Genomic DNA, 6,046 nt, shown 5'->3' with positions numbered 1-6,046 from the left:
GACCCTATTAAATGTTTGAAGGACTAATTAACAAAAAAGAAAAAAAAAGAAAAAGAAAATTGTAAATGAAACGATAGTGATGATGATATCTTTTTTACCTAGCGCACTAAAATTAATCTTCCTTGTTGCTAGTATAAGCTGTCACGTTTATCTGCACATCTGCCTTATGTCAACTCAGTTATCTATGCCCAGTTGGAGAGGCAAATCAGATTTACAAATGGCCTCTGTGTTTTCAGAAATGGAGATCAGCCAAAATGCCTTGGTAAGTGCAACACCTATCTCCGATACCTGCAACACTTACCACAGACTAATTCATTCAGACCAATTCATTCAGAGTTTGGATTCTTCTCCTCTCATGGCCCCAATCTGTTGGAACTTCTCACCACTTGCAGAAATGGGAAATGTGCATCAAAGATGACAATAGCCACTGGAAATTACAACCTACTCGGTTGAGTACTAATAGTCAACCAATGCATGGCTTCACCATGCCCTTCCTGCAAGATCAGTACTTTGTACCAAAAATCTGAAAATATGCAATCCTACTAGAAGGGACATATACCAAATTCATACCCCCTCACACAATAAAAAAACAATTCCTGTGCTTCTATCTTTATCAAGATAGAATAGGAAGACTGCTTAAGCAATTCTTTGATGTAGTTGTTGGAGAACAAGAAGACCATCTCCAAAGTTAATTTTATCTCTCACACACATCTGTCAATATCATATTCTCAAGTGGTCTGGTTTCATTGAATACATTCATTTCCACTCTATCACCAGATCATAGTTCTGTCATCCCTTGATGTCATTCCAACCCCACAGCACAGCAGTTTAGTTTCCAACTCATTTAGATGTGAAATCGGTTTAAATATTTCAGTGGCACTCTCTCTAATAAAAATCAGCCATTACATGAAAATATATCCTGCAATGTGTTCCCTCCTTGATAAGCCCTGACAAAGCAAAGGATTAAGATTCTTCCAGGTGTGTGTGTGTGTGCGTGTGTGTGCGCGTGCATCGCTGGGTGGGTGGGGCGACTGGGGAGAGAATTGATCTTAAAACTATTATTTCATTGTGGGCTGAATGCAGAAGATCAGCAAGTATTTCTGGTATCTTCCCTTTCCCCTACATGTCCAGTACTCTACAACTGATTGGTTGGCTGAGTCAGGCACAATAGTGTCATTTTAAATCTTTGTCTTGCACAGAATAATTTTACTTGTTTGGTATTAATATAGTTATTTTAAGTAAATTAAAAATGGGGGAAGATATCTGGGATAGGAGGAGTAAGAGTATGTTGATGAGTATTACGGCAGGTATCTGAGATTAAATTGACATTTTTCTAGGGTTGGCGGAGAATTTCTCCCCGAAACTTCAGGGGGCCGAGCGCCAACGTGTTCGGCCCCCCGAACAAGTTTCGGGGAGAAATCCTCTGCACCCCCCCGCCCCCCGCACCCCCCCCGGGACGGGACTTACCTTCGCCGAATGTCCCTCCCGGCAGCGGGTCCGGCCGGCGGTTCGGCGGGTGTTAGAGCGGGGTGGGAGCGGCAGCCGGTCTTTCGACTGGCTGCCGCCGCCGCCATTGCAATGAAAGAAAAAAAAAAAACACGCCCCCTGATAGGCTACGTGACGATTGACGTAGCCTATCACGGCTGACTTTGCAAAGTCAGCCGTGATAGGCTACGTCAATCGTCACGTAGCCTATCACGGGTGACTTTAAAAAAAAAAAAAAGCGCGTACGCTAATGGCGGCCCCCATAGGGAGCCGCCATTCCCGTTCCTTATTTGGTCACTGTAGTCTACGTAAAGATTTACGTAGACTACGGCGAAAATAAGGGCAATGCTATTTGCGTTGCCCTTATTTTCGCCGTAGTCTACGTAAACATTTACGTAGACTACAGCGACTAAATAAGGAATGCGAATGGCGGCTCACTATGGGGGCCGCCATTAGCGTACGCGCTTTTTTTTTTTTTAAAGTCACCCGTGATAGGCTATGTGACGATTGACGTAGCCTATCACGGCTGACTTTGCAAAGTCAGCCGTGATAGGCTACGTGAATTGTCACGTAGCCTATCAGGGGGCGTTTTTTTTTTTTTTTTTAACTTTCACGTTCGCGGCCGGGTGAGGCGGGAAGCCTCCTCCCCGGCCTGAATTTCGGCCGGGCGAGGCGGGAAGCCTCCCCCCCGGCCTGAATTTCGCGGGGGGACCAGCGAAGCGCCTCCCCCCCACCGCGAACGTCCTTCGAGGACAGGTAAGTGACTTTCGTCCACCCCTACATTTTTCTGCTTCTTTTTAAAGACACGAATGACTGTTACAACTCTGAAGATGAAAACTATCCAAACAAAAACCAGGATTTATGTATTCCCAAGGATAAAAGTTTCTTGTCTTATGAAGAGCCTCTGGAGATTGGTTTAGCCAATTTTGCGTTTTTTCCTTCTTTTCTCACAGCTCTAATGCTGAGAATATTTATGAAGCACCACAACACTCCCATAGTCAAAGCCAACAAGCGGAGCCTCACCTACACTGTCCTCATCTCTCTGCTGCTCTGCTTCCTCTGTGCTTTGTTATTCGTTGGCCGTCTTCAGAAGGCGATGTGTTTCTTCCAACAGACTGCTTTTGGCATCATCTTCTCAGTGGCTGTTACTTGAGTGCTGGCAAACTGTCACAGTGGTTCTGGCCTTCATAGCCACTAGGCCAGGTTCCAGGATGAGGAACTGGGTTGGTAAAAGACTGGCCAATTCCATTGTTCTTTCCTGTTCCTCTGTCCAAGCAGACATCTGTACTGTGTGGCTGGCAACCTCTCCCCCATTCCCAAATGCCGACATACACCCACTGACTACAGAAATAGTACTGTACTGTAATGAGGGATCTGTGGTCATGTTTCCCTGTGTCCTGGGCAACATGGGCTTCCTGGCAACTGTGAGTTTCACTTTGGCTTCCCTTGCCAGAAAGTTACCTGACAGTTTCAATGAAGCCAAATTTATCCCTTTCAGCATGTTGGTCTTTTGCAGTGTTTGGTTATCCTTTGTTCCAACCTATCTAAGCTCTAATGGAAAATACATGGTAGCCATGGAGATCTTTTCTACCTTAGCCTCAAGTGCTGCTTTGCTGGGTTGCATCTTTTCCCTTAAATGTTATATCATTTTGATGAGGCCTGAGTTGAGCAACAGGGGACAGCTAATAAGAAGAAACATTGACATTAAATAATTCAGATGATTCAGTATGCCCAGGACTCTTGTGCCTTTCCTCCACTCCCTGTATTCTCTTTCTTTTTTTTCATCCTTGGGTTTCAATCTCTTATGTTTTGTTTGGCTCTGATGTCTCTTTCCACAACTAACTAGCATGAATGAAATATTAATTTAGCACAGCCTTCCCAGCCTGGTGCCTTCCAGGCTTTTTGGACCTCAATTCCAGTCGGCCCCTTCCATCTTGGTCATAGGCTAGGAATGCTGGGTTGTTGTTGTTCAGTCGTTCAGTTGTGTCCGACTCTTCGTGACCCCATGGACCATAGCACACCAGGCCTTCCTGTCCTGCACTCTCTCCTGGAGTGTGCTCAAGTTCATATTCATTGCATCCGTGATGCTATCTAGCCATCTCATCCTCTGCCGTCCCCTTCTCCTTTTGCCTTCAGTCTTTCCCAGCATCAGGGTCTTTTCCAGAGAGTTTTCTCTTTGCATTAGGTGGCCAAAATATTTGAGCTTCAGCTTCAGTATCTGTCCTTTCAATGAGCACTCAGGGTTGATTTCCTTTAGTATGGACTGATTTGACCTCCTTGCAGTCCAGGGGACTTGTAAGAGTCTTCTCCAGCACCACAGTTCGAAAGCATCAATTCTTGGGTGCTCAGCCTTCCTTATAGTCCAGCTCTCACAGCCATACATTACTACTGGGAAAACCATAGCTTTGATTAGATGGACCTTTGTTGGCAAGGTGATGTCCCTGCTTCTTACTATGCTGTCTAGGTTGGCCATAGCTTTCCTCCCAAGGAGCAAGCGTCTTTTAATTTCATGGCTACAGTCACTGTCTGCGGTGATCTTGGAGCCCAAGGAAGTAAAATCTGTCACTGCTTCCATTTCTTCCCCTTCTATATGCCAGGACGTGATGGGGCCAGATGCCATGATCTTATTTTTTTAATGTTGAGTTTCAAACCAGCTTTTGCACTCTCCTCATTCACCCTCAACAAGAGGCTCTTGAGATCCTCTTTGCTTTCTGCCATTAGGGTGGTATTGTCTGCATATCGGAGGTTGTTGATAATTCTCCTAGCAATCTTAATTCCGACCTGTGATTCATCCAACCCAGCATTTCTCATGATGTACTCTGCATATAAGTTAAATAAGCAGGGTGACAATATGCAGCCTTGTCGTCCTCAATTCCCAATTTTGAACCAATCGGTTGTTCCATGTCTGGTTCTGACTGTTGCTTCTTGACCCTCGTACAGGTTTCTCAGGAGACAGGTAAGGTGGTCTGGTACTCCCATGACTTTAAGAATTTAAGAATATTAGCCTTTGCCCTGCTTCATTTTGTACACCAAGGCCATGCCTGCCTGTTATCCCGGTGATTTATTGACTTCCTACTTTAGCATTCCAATCCCCTATGATGAAGAGGACATCTTTTTTTGGTGTTAGTTCTCGAAGGTGTTGTAGGTCTTCATAGAACTGATCAACCTCAGCTTCTTCGGCATCAGTGGTTGGGGCATAGACTTGAATTACTGTGATGTTGAATGGTTTGCCTTGGATTCGTACTGAGATCATTCTATCGTTTTTAAGATTGTACCCCAGTACTGCTTTTCCCACCCTTTTGTTGACTATGAGTGCTACTCCATTTCTTCTAAGGGATTCTTGCCCACAATAGTAGATATGATGGTCACCTGAATTAAATTCGCCCATGCCTGTCCATTTTAGTTCGCTGATTCCCAAGATGTCGATGTTCAATCTTGCCATCTCATGTTTGACCACCTCCAGCTTACCTTGATTCATTGATCTGACATTCCAGGTTCCTAAACAATATTGTTCTTTACAGCATCGGATTTTCTTTTCACCACCAGACACATCCACAGCTGAGTGTCCTTTCGGGTTTGGCCCAGCCGCTTCACTCTTTCTGGCGCTACTTGGAAATACCCTCTGCTCTTCCCCAGTAGCATATTGGACACCTTCTGACCTGAGGGGCTCATCTTCCGGCGTCATCTCTTTTAGCCTTGTGATACGTTCCATGGGGTTTTCTTGGCAAGAATACTGGAGTGGGTTGCCATTTCCTTCTCCAGTGGACCACATTTTGTCAGAACTCTCTGCCATCACCTGTCCGTCTTGGGTGGCCCTGCACGGCATAGCTTATGGCTTCACTGAGTTACGCAAGCCCCTTCGCCACAACAAGGCAGTGATCCATGAAGGGGATGAACTAGTATGGCTATATTATTATTATTATTATTATTATTATTATTATTATTATTCACATCATCATCATCATCATGAGCATTGAGGGCTTCCTTCAAAAATAGTTCAAGGGAAAGATTAACCACCATTTCCCATTGCTGAAGGCCCAATCTGTTGGGACCCTTCAGCACCTGAAGAAATGGGTAATGTACAACAAATCAGGGCCTTGTGCTACTTTGGTCCAAATTCAGAAGTGGATCAGGGTGATTTGGACTGAACTGAATGGTTCCAGAGCAGGTTGGGATCAGGCTAAAGCAGTCCAAACCTCTTTGGACTGATCCAAACAGCCATCCACCCAGTCACACAAGCCCCCTGCTCCTTACCTGGACCCATGGGGAGTGCCCACAGCCCTCGCTGTCTTGGAGGAAGTCACCATTTTCTTTTAAAATATTGACCCTTCTTCCGGTAATTAAATGTTGCATAGATTGTGGCCATAAAGGGTCCATCTATGCAATGTTAGGGGCATAAATTTACACCTGTAGGGCTGCAATCTGTGCAACATTTATTTATTGGGAGAAGAGGGGTCGCCATTTAAAAATAAAATGGTGACTCCCTCCAGGATGGTGATGGCTGTGGGCACTCCCCAACGGTCCAGGTAAAGAACAGGGGGCTCGCGTGTCTGAGTGGGTA

The sequence above is a fragment of the Heloderma suspectum genome, chromosome 6 (assembly GCF_057233095.1).
Source record: "Heloderma suspectum isolate Gila_16-S chromosome 6, 16-S_ref, whole genome shotgun sequence".
In the NCBI taxonomy this organism is placed as follows: domain Eukaryota; kingdom Metazoa; phylum Chordata; class Lepidosauria; order Squamata; family Helodermatidae; genus Heloderma; species Heloderma suspectum.
This window is presented reverse-complemented; position numbering follows the sequence as displayed.